We start from the raw sequence: 18,525 nt of genomic DNA, 5'->3' as shown, positions 1-18,525 counted from the left end.
TGTTCGCCAAAGGATGATTCGGCGAGGAATGTGGGTGAATATGAAGGTGATGAATATGATAACTTGGATAGTGACGATGATGATGGTGAATACGAGGCTATTTCGTCCAAACGATACGTTTTTGTAGTTACGACCGAGTACCTGATATACATACGCATAGGCTAAATGCTTTCATAATACTTGATGCTCTGCTCTAAATACTTTGTTCGTTGTGTTACTACTTTAATACTTTGTGGTTTGTGAGTGTTCGTCATAGTCATGTCTTTATTTGGTTAGTATTTTTATTACAATTTAAATTACATTCGAAATGTCTTGTGCGTGCCTGTAGACCTACGCATCCAACATCTAAGTCATATAACATTTCCTGTGTTGCAGTGCTACGAATGTCCATCAACCTACTACGGCTACCAGAACAATTTCCATTCTGATGGAGCCTGCTTCATTAACAAGGTGTACGGTGTCGAAAACAAACGTGTAATTGTGGATTACGCGTACTTGACAAATGGTTATATGTGAGTATTAGACCAATTTAAGGCGGAACTCCTGCATTTTTGCTGTGTGTATATACAGATACCCCAACAACCCGATGTACAAGTTGGGAGAAAAGTTTACGGAACTCGCGAGTGGCGTATTTTTTCCTCGGTGCGACACCCTAGCGGTTGACGGAAGCGGGTGAGTTCACTATTTCGGAGGTGTGGAAGGGTGCGCTGTTAGTGACACACAGCCGTAGCTTCCAGCTCACACACCCAAGCGACAAGGGAACTACCACTGTGTGTCTTCCTGTGTGTTGCTTCCACCCCTCCGAAGCAGTGAACTCACCCGCCGGCCGCTAGGGTGTCGCACCGAAGAAAAAATACGCCGCTCGCATGTTCCGTAAACTTTTGTCCCAACCTGTACGTCAGAAGATGCCGGGATATTCATGGGATAACCAGTTTCGTCCGATATATGTACGCTCACAGGTCCAAGTGAGAGAAAGAAGGCATCCTCTTGGACGTCCGAAAGATATCGATAGGACGTTAAACAAACGAGGCAGGGACATTTTACGGATATTTCTTCCAGCTAATGCTCCTACTCAAGCAGGCATAATACAGGGTCTTCCAAACTAAGTGTGAACATATTTTTTAAATATATACACGAGGGCTATTTTCTTTTTTAAGGTGCGATCAGCCACAAAACGGAACCTAGTGCAAATTAAAAAATGCGGTATTTCGCAAAAGATTTCAATGCCTTTATACTACTTTTCAACGTAATGGCCATTCCGGTCGAGGCATTTGTCGTAGCGTCACATCAAATTTCTTATACCCTGGTCACAGAAGGCCGCCGCCAGTCCAGTGAGCCATCTTGTTACTGCGGTCTGCAGGTCCTTATTGGTGCTGGACCGCTGACCTCCCAGCCATTACTTCATTTGAGTCAAGAGGTGCTCAAGAGAGGTGGAAATCATTCGGCGCCAGGTCCGCAGGTCGCAGTGTGTGGACGGGCGTTATCGTGGAGAAGCACAACTCCTGATGACAGCACGCCCTTCTCTGAACTGCCGGCACCATTTCCGCACTTAACTCCCGCTCATGAAATCCCGGCAGTAAACCTTGCTAATTCTTCTGTGGATTTCGGCAGCACGACGGCCTTCAGCGTCAAGGAAACGAATCATAGCGCGGATCTCGCATTTTGCGGGCGGACGGTAGCCACGGACATGTTTCCTGCCTCGTTGCTGGATGAAAACTAGGACGGTCACGTGACCGACGCGCGCGCGACCTGCCGATGGGCTACTGAGCGTGCCTGCGCGAGGATAATTTTGTGACCCGTCTCCGTCATTTTTGCTGGCCATTCGAACCTTGAAAAAAAAAAAGAAGAAGAAGAAAACTCGTATATCACTTTTCCGAGATGAAATCAAGTTTAATGTAGCATATGCTGGAAGTGCACTGCTTAGGAGGGCATTAGGAAACTCATATGACAATGTCTCAATTAACTGTCACTAATTAAGTTGTAAATTATAAAAGTTACGAAGTTGTCCCAATGAGAACATCTGTTCCTTTCGGTCACCTGATATCGTAGCGGTTTTCAGAACAAAGATTCGTTCGGTAGATCGACCACAAAAACATTGTGAAGGAACACCGTATTCTTTGTTTATTTTGTTCACCGCACATCTTCGAAGACGCGTATTTGCTTCATCCGCACAGTGAGAGGGTGAAGAAGCACAGTGCCGCCTTGAAGCACAGATGACCTTTAACTTGCGGAATCAAAACAAAAACAAATGTATCGGGTGACTCTCTCGGAACTGCCCTTATCTTGGGTTTCATTTTCTGTTTTCTTTTAACCTTTTTCCAGGACGCAAGAGGGGATAGTGTGCTCTTCCCCCCTCTCACATTGGGGATGAAGGAAATACGCGCCTCCGAAGATGCGCAATGAATAAAATAAAGAAAAAAAAACGGTATTCCTTGAATTTTTTGAGGACGAACTACCGAGCGGATTTTTGTTCTGAAAGCGGCTACGATATCAGGTGACGGAAAGGAACAGATGTTCTCATTGGGACAACTTCATAGCTTTTATAATCAAAAGTTTATTATTGAAAGTTAATTAGGGCATTGTCTTAGGAGTTTGCTAATGCCTTATTGCTTTCAAATCTTAGGGTTACATGGATTAGGACTGCGTGTTACTGTTGCATAAACATTTTTTTTGGCATTATATATTGTGTATGCTTACTGGATTCTTTACTTGCATGCGCCGTGGCAACAGCAGCTGATTCAATATGGCGCTCCCAGTTTCGGAGGTTCCCTTCTAGCATACCCCTTAAGATTTCCATGCAGACAGTACATTCGGGGTTGGCATAATAGGGAAAATGTTTAGGTTGATATACAGCTCATCATGCGGGTAGGGTATGCTCCTACGACAAAGCTGTGACCCCAATATGAACCAGGAATTACATTTCGCTTGATAGAGACTAATTTGCCGACAGGAAGTCATCAATATTTACATGCCTCTGGCCATTGTTTGATTGCTGATGAGCGATGTACGTTCACGCTACTGCAGTATAGCTGCATTTCATCATATGTAATGGCAAAATGTATAGATAACTGTGGTATAGCGATCGACACCTGTTCACGCTCAACACGCGCTTAAATTCAATTTGGTATGGAACAAATGCACGGCCAGATACACTGCAAAGTAGGTTATGGGTTCGGACACAAGAAAACATTGCTTAGCGTTTGTTGATTTCTAAAAAGAGAGCGAAAGTGAGCAACAGTGTAAGGGAGCTCAGGGGTCTCGCACATGACTATTGTTGTAACAGCGCCCACTTTCTTTGTGTTACGTTAGCGCCTGAGTTATAACATTTATATACGGACCACGTCATAGTATCTAAATAAATCATAAAATTTTCAGTACTACCTTGTTCGGTTTTGTCGAACACGGTTTCCGTATACACGCGGTAACGGTACACGCGTGCAAATATATACCGGACACGCTACGAGCCACTTCCAGATAGCAAGGGAAGATAATGAAGAAGCCAAAGTGGAGAATGAAATATTATACCCAGCTGTCACACGGCAAACCGAATGACATTCCCGGCGAATGACAGTCGCACCGAATGCCATTCGTTTGTCTTACACGGAGATACACGAAGAAACAGAATGTCATTCGCAAATGATGACACTGTCGACAATTAAGACACCAGGGCTGAAGATCTGAAGCATTATACGAGTAGATTAGTTGTATTTTTATTTATTTTGCTCAAAGCTAGCGAAACATCATATTATTTCAGGAAGTATTAGTTTTTTGAAGGACACTTAATAGGCCAAGTGCCACAAGGAAATAAAACTAAGAAATCCATCTGAACCGCCCTTCGCAACGTCGCCGCTGAAAACGAGGGTAGTTCTCCGGGAGACAGTGTTAAGCCTTCCTTCGTTCGCGCCGAAAGTAATCAAAGTAGTGATAAAATATTGGAAAACAAATTTCCATTCGTTTTTCATTTTTTCATTTCTTCGAACGGTTTATCGTTGTTTTTCATAGCTCTCTACTGCGGCGGTACGCTGTCGATGCGAGAGGGAAACCCGAATGAGTTCGGGAAACTCATTCGCTAGGCGAATATCATTCACATGTATTGCCATTTGATTTCACCGTGTGAGACGAAACGAATGTCATTCAGTGGGAGTGACGTTCAATTTACCGCGTGACAGGGGTATTACTTGACCGAAACTGTGTATGCTGGACATGCATGCCGATCAGTGTGGAACAGTTGAGCATTACGTATCCGCCTGTCACGTCGTGCACAGTGGTAGACAAAGGTTAGCGGAATACAGGAACATATTCATTTTTCTACGATATCGCATTTTAATTTCAATGCAAATGCAATATCGTTGCAATGACTTCATTCCCCGCATCACCACCAGCAACGGGGTAGAGTATCGCCTCCGGCGATGAAACTCCCCAGCCATCAACCCGTAATGAAGTTGTTGTTTCTACCATACCGTTGCCGTATGCGGGGCATGTTCAGAGGGTTGAGGGAGTGTTAAGTGTTGGTTGAGGGTTGTGCGACCCATCGCGGTGGGTTCAGTGTTTTTGGAAAGGAGTTCCCCCACTAAGCGTTTCTTTGGCAGACTTCTGTTATGTAATACGCTCGCGTCTTGTTTGGTCCCACGCTAAGTTACCTAGCTCTTACAAGCACTACCAGTCGTCAGCTGAACTCTGTCAGTTCCGTAGTCTATAGCATCCAGTTTCAATTGGGGAACATCGCTCCTAACCCAATACAGACTTCCCTCCAATATACTTATAATTGATCACCTCTCTCCTTTTATGCAGCGTCAAGCGATACCAGCAGTTGGCAACACTAAGCTCAGAACCTGGATACAACGTCAGCAATATTATCAATTTTCCATGTGAGTCAAGACAAGTAAAAGGTCATTTCATACCTGAGATTTCACGTGTGAGACACTGCAGACAAAGCAGGTATCCCGAATTGCCACTGTTAAGAATCCACCGTTTTGAGTCCCATATACTCAAAATCATAAACGGGACTGGCGGAGTGTTGCGTGCATGCCGAATTGTGGGGAGCCCCCCAACGGCTTGATGAACTGTGAAAAAACACCTAAACTAACCTTACCTTTAAAAACTAAACTAACCTAGCCGTAATCTAATGATTTTTGCTGCTCTGATGTGACCGCTATTCAAAGCCGAACGGTCGCCAAAACCCTGGTTTTTATTCACTACGCGGACTTCTACTGACGTCAAGATCACGCAATGCGAGGTTTGTCAGTAACATGTATTATCCAACACTATCATTCCGCCACTCTTGATATTAAAGCTTTAATTTAGAAATCTGGGATTTTAAAAGGTGTATTCTTAACGGTGACATATCGTGTCATTCCCCACGGAAATATCGTGAATGATTTGGCGGTGCTGCGCATCGTGTGAATCCGAACGATTAGCTGAACTTTGTTGCAGTTAGGAATCAATCATATCGGAATCATATGACATGACATCGTGACATCGTGACATGAAAAAAAAAGCGCTGAAAGTAGGAAATCAATTACGGTTATTGTGCCATCACGGTCGTCGTCGATTGCCGAAGCCAGGAAAATGCTGGTTTCTAACTCCGGTGTACGACTATCGCCTTTCCAATGGTAGTTCCTATTGACAGCAATAGCAAAGTAGCCTTATCGCTCGACAGCGCGCCAAGTGCTGCTCCTTAGAAATATGTCTGAACTATAGTTTGCGCACTGTACACGCCTTCACGAATACATTAACGAACTGGGGTCTTAAACACGGGTAGTAGCATGCGGCATCAGCTTGGACACCTCAAGGAAATACATCATCCAGGAACGTTACCGTTCCAGTCCTGACAGCTGTCGCCACCACACTTTTTTGTCCCTAAAAAGCTGGAATTTCAGCTATCCTGGGTCTCGCCTTTGTAGAACATACATTTCTCCGTGGTATGTACTGCCACACATTGAGCATTACACTTGTAGAGTGTTTGAAGTTTTGTTATCCAAGCGTCAACTCGCGGAATTTTGTCGCTAGGTAGTGCACTGCTCTGCCGAATCGCGGCATCACTTTGCAGTGGCTTGAGTGTTACGGTTTTTTGCTACAACTGGTACAATAATCGACTTTACAAATTTTTGCAAACCACATGGACCACCACATCCACTTAACAGATATTTTGATCATGCATCGTTGAATTTAGTCTGAACAAATCAAATTGAATGTTCTTGTAGAAGGAAGTTAAGCAGTATTTGCGTACACGTGAGGTGAATTCTGTAGAGTTCAGTGCTCTGTGGAATTATACTGCGTCCCTTTGTTTGAATTTTTATTCACCTGTGTGCGTTATGTGCAGCATATCTGCAAAGCATGCCACACGAACAATTGAATGATTTCGTACGGCCTCAAGTGACGCCAAGTGAATAAAATAAAACAGGAAAGAAAAAAAAACGTATTTGCGGTAACTGCTCCCTTACTTTATTCTACAATCATATTAGTGTAAGTGAATGACATTATCCAAATAATACCTTGAGCAACAGTCGATAGTTCGCATGTAACGATCTATTTGACCCGTTGTATGACGAGACCACTTCTGGGCAGGTTTTACGCGAATGTTGTGTGGTTTACAGAAGGGTTGCTTTTGAAAAAGTCTGAATCTCTAGATCGACCTTCTTGGTTCAACTGGTTTGTTTCCTCGGTTAATAACTTGTAAAGTTGTGTTTTGGATGTCGGTCATAAACAGCTCCTTTCTGCCTTACAACTGCAGACCCAGATGAGACCTCTCCCTTACGGGCCCTGTACTTCAAGTGCGGTAGTTGCCTCATTTGGAATCCCATCTCGGAAGGCCGTGAGTACCCTTCGCGTTATTTCTAATGTGTGGTTCTGAGTAGAGCCATACACTCTTCAAGCAATAGAGATATATTATGGCGGGGCAGGTGTCGTCAAAGCTGGAAACGTGCTGGATAACACAACAGTTCCTGTGCGAGGAAGAATCCTTGGTCCTGTATCCCACGTAGGAATCACGTCACAGGAACACATACACCACTTGCAGCCGAGCTTAATATTCCTTAATCGGACGAACTGAATACTCACTATCTCAAAAGAATGCACTGAAGCGTTTAAAACTTGTTCCCATACTCATGGGCACTTCCGCGACCTCGCTCTTCCGATTATGGTCGTCAACTGTATCCAACAAACAAGGACCGGCAAAAGGGAGGGACAGGCACAACATAGTTTACAAAAAGGAAATATTCCTCCCACAAGAGCGAAACATATTGGCGAAAGCCGCGGGCTCGTTACAATTGCAGTTGCCCATAACGTTCAGAAAACGTATCTGTTGGAGCGCGGGAAGGGAATCCGTCAACAGTTTAAGGAAAAGTCATTCCCGCATCCTGTGCATATTATCCTTGTCCTTTTGTTCTCGCCCCACCCCGCTCCCTTTCCCGGCCCCGCTGCGTCTGGTCGGTCTATGCCCATTTCATCGCCCATTACCGTGTCAGATTTCTACACTTCAATCCTTGCTCATGTTTGCTGACGCTTTAGTTCGAAATCTATGTTTTCAGTTGCGTTTCCGGCTCCGCGGGGCCCAGTTTGCTCAAATCGGTCAAGGGCCGGTCCTGTCGTCACGTATGCCGCCCGCGAACGAAGTGTTTCCCACGCGCGTGCTATAACGCCTTGCGTCTCATGCTCTTTGCTGCGAGCTGTTCTTGGCTGCAACTGCACAGTTCAAAACCAGGGCGAAAAGGAGAAGCCTTAGAAGGAAAATCCCCAACCTCCCAATTACTCAGACTTATATCCGAGAAATATCTCAGATATTTACTCTGATATACTTTATCTATATTTACTCTGATAAATACTCTGATCTCTCAGACTAAATATCTCGGAGAAGCTTTCAATGGGCCTGCATTGTGCGCCCGTCTATCTAGTGAGGTCCATCTCAGTTCTTTTTTTTTTCTTTTTGCAGAGCGTCACCCTTTATTTCATGATGTTACATATGTGATACATACCGGTTCCATCCCTAAGTATCTATATGTAAGTGACAGGGCCTAAGTTCGCCAACTGTGCCATATTCTTAATAACGTCGGACGACACTGTGCAAAGATACAACCATTTGTTGTGCCATTTGTAAAGCAAGGAATTCAAATAAAACGAAGTAGTAGTACGTGAGGCAGAATAAGTGATATTTAACGCGAAAAACCTGTTTTGTATTTCTGTGTCTAGAGGGGTTATAAAATTTTCTGTGTTGTTCTACATTTAAACTCATTATTTCATTCCCCGCATCACCATCAGCAATGGGGTAGAGTATGTCCCCTGGCGATGAAACTCCCCATCGATCATCTCGAAATAAAGTCGTCGTTGTTGCTCTTTTATTTTTGGCATTGTTCCTTCTGTTATTATGTGTCACTTTTCGGCATGTATGATGATACTCTATGCAGTTATGGGAGTGGTTCTTTGATGGAATTTCCTAGTCTTTCGATGTTTTTTTATGTTTCGTGTAGTATTTTTCATGCGTATTTGCAGAGAATGGGAACCGGTATTTTCCCGGATCACCTGCCATGGCTGCACTTTTTTCCTTCTACTTTTTTCGTTACTCGTTTTCCATTTATTTATTTATTTTTTCCTATGGAAAACTACAGTGGTCGATCCAATAGATGACTGCGAGGTGGACCAATACTGAAAAAAAGAAAGAAAAAGAAACGCCTCGCGTTGCTGCTTGTTATCGACAACGCCAAATGTGCACGAGTACATCTTGTTCTGCACACAGATGTTGAGATGGTACATAGTGTATGTACTTCACAAAAGTAATCATACATGACTGCGAACAGCAGTGTCACAGAACGCTGATTACTTTCAAGGACAAGTCAGAAAATCGCATGCACGTGGCACAGACACGAAAATCATTTTGTCTATGACGTAGACCCCCCAAGCTGGGGAACAAAAATGGACGCACACCTACACATTTTTTTTTCTTTCCTCGCGAGGCTTATCAACGCGCATGCACGTATAAGCCAATTGTGATTCCTCACGCTGAATTAGACCTACGTGCTACCCCACCCCGTGTTACGCGATGGTTCAAATTAGGCAAGTGTAAAAACTGATGACTCAATAAATGTGATAAATACTCTGGTTATTATTGTAATGCATCGAGAGGCCGCTATAGGTAATTGGACTCTACCTTAACGAAGTGTCACTACATGTAAAAGTACATACGAAATGTCATATATTATTTTCATTTCTTTTTCTTTTCGTCTTTTGGACTTCTCTTTCATTTTCCTGTTGGAGAAAGAAAATAAATTTCTACTGTGCACGTCGCAGGCAAAACGTCCACCAACACGGCCTTTCCTATAGATAACCTACTTTTTGGCTTGCTTTACGATTCTAGGAGATTGGCTTAACTTCAGGAGACATGCTAGAGGCTGCAACTCAACAAAAGAGCGTACATAGAAACCTGTATTACATCTGTCGAATAAAATACCCATCTGGAAACACGCATAATGTACTCATAGACGGCGAGAATTGGCATATGTTTGCACAAATGCATGCATGCACCAATATATTTAACAGCAGCGTACCGTGCACTAATGTCACTGAGACTGTCAAATATGAACATTCCCCCTTGCCCCAGTCCGTCTTCTTCGACAAGTGAATAATAATCAGTAGAACTCAGGTATAAGATGCAAGCTACCTGGCCTAAATTAGGTGTGTGCCACATTACCTCGGGTCTGAGGTGCAGACGGACTGAGCGTACAGGAATTGAACAGGAGAAGTCTTCGCTCAGGGTAATATCTCAGACAATATGCATTCTGACATATGAGCATTGCAACTCATTATCTCCTCCTTAGTCTCATTTATTCGTAGGTTCCGAATTTTTTACCGTGTTGAGGCTGTTCAATCCACAAATAGAGTGCATCAATTGAAATATTTTTCTCTTCTATTCCTTCCAGCGGGTACTTGCTACCTTGATGTGGTGAATCCCGATAATGTGGACCCGTGTTGCCTGGAGATGTACGACTATCTCTGTGGCCCAACCAAGGCCATCACCTACGATAGATACAGGTGTTCTGAAGTCTACAGCGCAGTGAAGTAAAACCGTGAAGTAAAAAAGTGAAGCACACAGCTGCTGAAGAATATTTTTCTCATAAGTAAAATTAATGCAATGTGAAAATCACCTGTATGGATCTAATCGAAACTCAGTTCAGATGTTAAAGGGATCGTGAAACGATTTTTGAGAAGCCTATAATCGGTTTCAATTTCTTCCTCTGTACTAAGCCTGATGATGGTGATGATGATTCGTTTTTTTTTCTTGGCGCACGAGCGACGACCGAAGCAGCACGCCAATATTGATCCAATATGGACTGCCCATATTGGCAAGCTCATTTTGCGGCAATATTGCCAATATTCCTCTGATAACGCCAACGGGGAGCCCGTGTAATAATAAAGCATTATCCGGTTTAATATCCACCACTGATGCTGCTCCTCTCTTTTTTTATTTCTCATTTCTGCAAATCTCATTGATCCACCTTGCATTCAATAATAATAATAAAAATAAAAACATTGCACCGCCCCAAAATCGAAGAACGGGTGCTACGCCCGTCTTGCTGAAGGGCACAAGCACACTGAACTGCCAATGCCATACATCCCTGAGAAGCCTTCATTGGGATCGCAATAGTGTATGAACCAAAGTTTTCCAACCCGCTCCGAGAGTACAAAGGAGCGAACCAGTTTCGTGACGGTGACGGAGATACGCCAGAGCAACTCACACTGCTTGCAGCAACTTGAAAGCACCTAACTTTACAGAAGAGCGATCACTTCCTATCAAATATTGTGTTTTTTGCTTGACCTGCCGCAATTCCGTTATTATTACAGGAACCAGCGACATTTTAGCCCGTATGAAACGTCCGAACCGACTGTCGCGCATGCGCATTGGTTGTAGGACGCGTGATTTCGCTAACACGACCATAGGTTCGCTCTCAGTCGGCTCGACCGATTGTCAATGGCATCGCGAAGCAAGATGGCGGCTGCTTCTAGAACGTGGAAAGTTGAGTTGTCGAGTTCTAGTGAACGTTACAATGGGATTGCCACGTATGTTGACTGTTTCGAAGAATGCGTGTCATCCGCGGGAAGTTTGGATGTAACGGCGTACTGAATTGGGCATTTGACACGCTTCAACGTCAAATGTTGTCGTGCTGCTTGGGCATTTGTCCAACACGGGTACGTACCATTTTCTGTATTTTCACTCAATATGGGGTGCATACGGGCAATATCGGGCCCATAGTGCCATGATTTCCCCGATATTGGCTCAAACGGGGCAGTATGGGACCCATATTGCCCACCCAGTATCAGCCAATATGGGGGAAATCTTGGCGACACGGGCCACATATTGGACCCGCATCGCCAATGACGAGCCAATATGGGTCCAATATTGTGTGCTACTTGGGGAAGGCCATAACTTATGGGAATTGTTTTACATTTCCCTGGCCCGCTCGGCAGAGCCCATCCAAGAGGCCATCCAAGAGCCCATCCAAGAGGAGCACAAGGCAGGTCAGTCAAACAACGAAAGGTTTATTCCATACCTGGACAAACTAAGGCCGCTCCCTAGGCAGCACCCCCTCGATCGTGGCTGTCGCCAAAGTCACCCCCACTCAACTCCCGCAGTCCCTTGTACCGGTCTCAAGGTAAATATAAATGGTAGCGAAGCCTGGATTGGCCACCATGTCTTCAAGGGCGGCTATGATAAAGACCGTCAGCGCCATCCATCCGTTGCGGGGCAAACTACAAATTCCGTTTTATGACGCAAATTCTCGTTTATGGTTCTCTTTTGGTTCCCTTCATGCTCTACGGGAAGCAGCGAGACTCACTGCACTCACTGCGACGTGTGAATAAGAATCCAAATCCAGCCACGATCGAGCGAAGCACCTAAAATATCCGTTCTTGTGGTTCCCGTCCGTGTAGTGCTTCGGCCGTTCTCCGCGGTCAATGAGTCAACAGTAGACCTGTGCGCCGATGACACTTTGACCGGCGGCGGCGTAGAGCCGGTTTTGCCACCAGCGGAGGCGGCGTCAGCGGCGCGAGGGCGTAAACGCGTAAGCCGTCCACAAGGTGCGCAAGCGGTGGCAGCCTGCGAGGTGTATACTGCCTAAACTACAGTCGAAACCACATCCTAAAAAGGTTCCACTTTTTGTTCGAAGAAAAAAAAAGGACTAACCGTAACAAATTAATCACAAACAATAGATCTACTTCGATAACATATTGACTAGAACACTCCGCGAAAGCCCGTAATATGTGCACAGTAACATGGTTGCACACGCGTTGTACCCTCAAAGGGAATCTTACAGAGGACATAGTTGTCATGCACAAAACTCAACCCGGCCAGCGGGGGGAGGAGGGGCAACGTGATGCCCATGGGGATCAACCTAATACCATCACGAATGAATGAAAACAACACGAACAATAATGACAGTATAAGAGCCACAAAGCTCGGGCGTTTTCTACCAATGTTTTGCATTCGTTCAGCAACGGTGAGAAGATGTTCCTATATACTCCAAGAAAAAAAAAAAAGAGTCTCGAGGCGTCAGATGCGTGCCTGACCCCCAAGTAGTCGTTTCTCCGGCAATGACTCCCCCTTCCTTCTCGCACTCCTTCGAGCGGAATCTGCTGCGTGCGAGAACGGGGGGAGAGTGAGTGGACCCGTGGAGCCACTAGCAGTGCCCTCAAAATGTGAGACTGCGTGAAACTGCTGCGCGCATGCAGTAAAACGCATAGCTGAAAAATTTGCTCCGCTAATGTGCCATGTACAAACAATGATTGTGCACCGCGTAAACAACTAAAAAGTAAAACGATAAAGTGAAAACATGCACATACACGCATCATACGCCTCCCAACTCATATTTGATGCTCCGGGACTTGCCGCTCCACATTTTGGATCCCGTCAACTGATTTGAAACATGCAGAAACGCGCGAGGGTACTTGCACATGGTCTTTCTAGTTTTGTAACTTTTCGTTCATCATTTTCGCGGGACGTTTGCGTGAGGATAGCACGAGTGTCACTCTGTTTGTGAAATAGAAATCGTCGACGAAGCAAAATCTCTGTGGGAGCCTGGGAGGCGATCACCGAGCAGATGACGTGAAGTAAGCATTACGGGGCGCAAGCTTTCGATACCGTAACGGACAAACTGCTGGTACAGGTAAATGGATCTCTGATTTCGTTGTATTGCATGCATTTTCTGCGCTTCTTTGCACAATGAATAAGGGACAGTTGTGCTGTGTGAGGAAGAGTGTATGTCTAAAGGTACACGCAAAAGTCGATCGTACAAACGCACATGCTTCGAAGATCTTGAAACAGTGTCGCGTCTGCCTGCATGTTGCTGTGTAATTGAGCATACAAATCAGTTGTTTTTCTCCCTCCGTTTTTCGAATGTGCTTGTCTGCCTGTGGTCTGCCATTCCATTATTCAGGTGAAAGGCAGACTGGTTGGGGAATTTGCGCAGTTCAACGCAGGACGGAATTTTCACATAATGTCTGATTTTTATATAATGCAGTTGCTAGATATGTTATGATTTTGAGCACGTTTTGTTCGTATGGAAAGCTTTCTTTTTTTTTGCGTGTGTGTGTGAAGCATGTACGTCTGCGCAATATACAGCTTCATCTGAGCTGTACTTCAGAACACCGCATCAGCTGAGATTGCGTTTTATATCTTCATGCATTAAGCATCTGCCTTTGAAATGGAAGCACAGTAAGCGTGTGCCAACACCCCTACATGGGAGGAGAGAGCTGGAGCCATGGTTTTGTTGCTGTTGACCTTGGCACCCGCTTTGCAGAACTTAGATACATATGTAATCCTCACCTCATCACATTTCTACTACAGCAGTTCAGATAATTATTCGATACACCAGAGCCACGCGAATACCTGCTTCTCCCCAGTGGTGCACCTTCTGCTGTGGTTATTTATGAACGTGTCTGCTGGTCAGAAAGCAGTGGCTCTGTGTTGATGGTATGGGACTGCACAATCTCAATTTATTGAATAATACAGGTCTGTCACATATTTAGTCGCCATTGTGATTTGCCCATCGCATTAGGTGCCCTGGTCAGTGCTATGTTCTGCTTCCTGCCACCACTGCTAAGACAGAAGACAGATGGAGTCGTCATGAAGTTGGTAAGCAGTTCTTTGTGTTGTAGATCTATTTTGCTGAGAAGGTGTGGGTGGGTCTCCAAGATACGTGGAATATTTGTACACCTATCTGAGCCATCGTGCAACCTCTGTCATAATGAACGTAAAGGCGCATGCAAAGATTATGCGTAAACATGCATACATTAGGTTAACATAGAGGGTTTTTACTGAGTACAGATATTTATTTGCAGATAAAGATAAAGAAAAAATATTTATTTTAGGTAGATTCTATCACTGCCTCTAGGTTACTGGCATGGGACCCTACAACTGAAGCTGTACGATATCAGAGTCAGTTAATTAGCTAAATGTTTGAATTATTCACATTAGGAGTAGGAAAGGTTTGGCTAGAGTTGGAGCACACAATTAGGCTCACTGCAGTTAATATGCACCTTCGGATGTCACGCTAGTAGTTTGTTTGTGCTACAGTACACAGTGTTTTAATATCTAGTGCATATACAGGGGGTTTCATGTAAAGTGATAAAAAAATGGAACTGGCGATGCAGGCGTTGGAGCATTGCGGGACTTTCGGTAATTACCAGTTGTGGAAACATTTGCCTGCCACAATCGAGGAAGGCTTTGGACAATTTTTAATTGCAGAAAATTTATTTTTAGTCAATTGAACTTGAACGGAAATTGCCACGCGAACCTCACTTTCTTTTTGCAACAATACGATGTCCTACACGGATAGCGCCCAAAAGGCCCATCGAAAACTATGCGAAAATAACTAAAGAAGACGGTAGATGGGTAGAAATCCAGCGAACCGGTAGAGATGTAGGAAGGGAGTTGCCTCAGGACAGAAGCCGCCGATATTTCGAACAGAGACTGTTCTTCTTCTGGGCACCGTCCTCATCATTGGCATGGTATTTAAAGGGTTAGGTGTGACGTGTTTAAAGGTTCATGCGAATTGTGGGTCAACAGCCCGGAGGGAAGAAAGGTCCCTACGGGTTTTTACGGCGGGAGTGAATGGCTGCTTTGTTAGAGTGTGGAGGGGATTATGTGAACGTAGTGATCTAGGCTACAGACCGGTTGCAGAAAAATGGAAGGTTCACGAACACGTGGACGAAACGGGACAACAGACAAGAATTCGCAAGCATAGCGAAAGATAAGGAGGTTAGTGGTTACGTGGGGAAAATTCCAGAACGAGCAAATTTTTTTTTTTTTTTTTATATATATTTGTAATACAAAGTTGTGGCATGCAATAAAGAGAGCAGAAAGCAGTGGCCATGCAGAACATAACAGATGATAATGGAGGTAGATGGGAAAAGCATATTTTATTTGTGAAGTGTTTCTAGGGTGCCTTGTGATTTGTTGATACCGGACGGGTGAAGAGCGTTGAACTTGTATATGAGATAAGACTCCCTATCACGTCTGTCACGTGTGGATCTAAACCCGGTTTCTAGAATATATAGTTTAATGTTGTCAAAATTGTGACCAGGAACGTTAAAGTGTTCGGCGACTGCTTTGGGGAGTTTGTTGGACGTGTCGGTTCTGTGTCCGGTAAGGCGGTTGTTCATTTGTTGGCCGGTTTCACCAATGTATTGCATAGAGCAGTCGCCGCATTCAATGCAGTATATAACATTGGAGCTTGTGCATGTGAATGCGTGGTTAACGGGGTGGGTGTAATTGCTCGCAGTGCTTTTGATGGAGTTAGCGTGTTGAACGTGCTTGCATGTTTTGCAGCGCGGGAGGTTGCAGGGTCGTGTTCCCGTGTACGGGGCGCTCGTTTTGCTTATTTTGGCATTGACCAAGGAGTCTGCCAGGTTTCTTGCGCGTCGGTATGTCACCTGTATGGGATTTGTGAATATGTTGTTAAGTCGGTCACTGCTTTGGAGGAGGGGCTCGTGCTTCTGTAGAATGGCTTTGATGTTTGGAAGTGCGTTGGAATATCTTGTGATGAAGCTTATTTGGCACGCGTCGGGATTTTTTCGGTTTTCCAGAACCTCGTTTCGATCGAGTGTGAGTGCCTTGCGACGGAATTCGGTTAGGAGGGAGTCTGGATAGTCCCTTTGGGCAAGTGTACTGCAGAGTTCGTCAAGCTTCTCAGCGTAATCTGTGTCGTTTGAACAAATTCTGCGTAGTCTTACACTCTGCCCATTAGGAATTCCAACCTTACAGTGACGCGGGTGGTGACTCTTGAAGTGAAGGTATTGTTGTTTGTCAGTTGGCTTTTTGTACAGGGTTGTGACGAGGTTGCCGTTGTCTAGTGATATCGTGGTGTCGAGGAAGTTAATTAAGTGAGTTGACTGTTGTGATGTGAACTTTATGTTGCTATGCGCGGTGTTCAGTAGATCTACGAACTTTTGAAATTCATGTTCCCCGTGTTCCCATATTATCAGTATATCATCGATGTATCGAAGGTACACCGTGGGTTTTAATGAGAGGGCGCTGAGAACTTTGTTTTCTAGGAACCCCATGAAGATATTTGCGTATGTGGGTGCAACAGGTGTGCCCATACTTGTACCGTGTACTTGTAGGTAGTATTCACCATTGAACTCGAAGTAGTTCAGTTTAAGAACCAAGTCCATTAGAGCGAGTATGGTTTCCGTGTCTTTTCTGGTGTTTGTAGTAGAAAGGGTATTGCAGAGGGCTGTGATTCCGTCGTTGTGTGGGATGTTAGTATACAGTGATGTCACATCCAGCGTGGCTAGTATTGTGTCGCTACCAAATGTACGAGTGTTGTTTATATCTCTGATTATTCTGAGGAGGTGGGGTGTGTCTTGTACATGCGATGGCAGTGTTGTCGGAATATGGTTTAAATAGTGGTCCAGGAATTTCGAGAGTCTTTCTGTTGGTGTGTTGTTATTAGATACAATTGGCCTGCCGGGGATGTCAGCCGTATAGAGCTCGTTGGCGTGTACCTTGTGGATTTTGGGCAGTAAATAGAAACGACCTGCGTCTGTGTTTGATGGGGTGAGATATCTGAGGTCATCACGTGTGATGAGCTTTCGTTCGTGGAGGTCCTGTATGGTATGGGTTATTAGCGCCGTGTACTCCTTTGTTGGGTCATGGTCCAGTTTGAGGTAGTGTTGCGTATTGTTGAGTTGCCTATGTGCTTCAGAGATATATTTATCTGTGGGCCAGATGACGATACTCCCACCCTTATCTGCGGGCTTGATAATGATATCATCTCTGTCAGCTAGCGCATTGATGATGTCACGTTGTGTTTTAGTGAGGTTGTGACCACGCGAGCTTTGGGAAATACCGCGAAGGATGTCGTTGCTTACTTGTTTAATGTACAGGTCTAGTGCGGGTTCTCGGCCGTGATTTGGTGTCCAGGTTGATGGTAGTCGGAGGTCGTTGTTGTTTTCTTGTGTTGTATGAGCGAAGAATTCTCTAAGGCGTAGCCGTCTCGCAAAGTCTGATATGTCTTTGTGGATTTCGTATTCGTTAACAGAATTGAGTGTAGGGCAGAATGTTAACCCCCTAGAGAGGACTTGTAGTAAAACCCGTAGGGACCTTTCTTCCCTCCGGGCTGTTGACCCACAATTCGCATGAACCTTTAAACACGTCACACCTAACCCTTTAAATACCATGCCAATGATGAGGACGGTGCCCAGAAGAAGAACAGTCTCTGTTCGAAATATCGGCGGCTTCTGTCCTGAGGCAACTCCCTTCCTAAAGAAGACGGTGTTCTGTGTAGAGCACACATAGTACTTTTTCAACAGTAAGCCAGCTTTGCCATTTTCTTTGAGCATTTCGTTTATATTTTGTGTTGTGGATGCAACATACGGCAGAAAATGACTAATGGGAAATTATTGTCAGTTATCTTTATTCTATTGTGTACTGTACTTCACCTGGAATCTTTGGAATTTTGACACCGCTCTGGTCGAACACTGGTCTAATTTTTGTCATTACAGGTAACCTACTTCAACTGATTCCAGTACATGACAATCGCTACAAGGAAATGGACTTCGGGTTCGATGACCACATGTACGTCCCTCTGCAGTATACCCTCGCTTGAAAGTATATCAGAAATAAAGTACATAGTATGTAGGTGATGATGTAACATATCTGCTCAAAAGCGCCATTTTTTGCTTTAAAAGTTTTTTTCTCCTGCAGTAGGTTCTCAAAAATGGCTTGGGCAAATTACATCACTACAGTGCTGATGAGAAACATCATCCTTTTACCTTGTTTCATTCAAATACCAAACGCACATACCAAGACAATTTTAAGCCCTGAATTATCGTATGGACTTTCTGTGGAAGAGATAGAACTTATGAAATTATATTATTATCTGATAATGTGGCACTGTTTTCCTGGCACTCTTCCTAATTTCAATCTTAAAATACTTTGCTTGCAGAAGCCGGGACAGGCCCATGTGTATCCTACCATCATTCATCACGCAACAGATGACCTGCAAGCTTCTGCATCATTCTCTGTTTTGAACGAAG

Source organism: Ornithodoros turicata, chromosome 1 (genome assembly GCF_037126465.1).
Source record: "Ornithodoros turicata isolate Travis chromosome 1, ASM3712646v1, whole genome shotgun sequence".
Classification (NCBI taxonomy): Eukaryota; Metazoa; Arthropoda; class Arachnida; order Ixodida; family Argasidae; genus Ornithodoros; species Ornithodoros turicata.
This window is presented reverse-complemented; position numbering follows the sequence as displayed.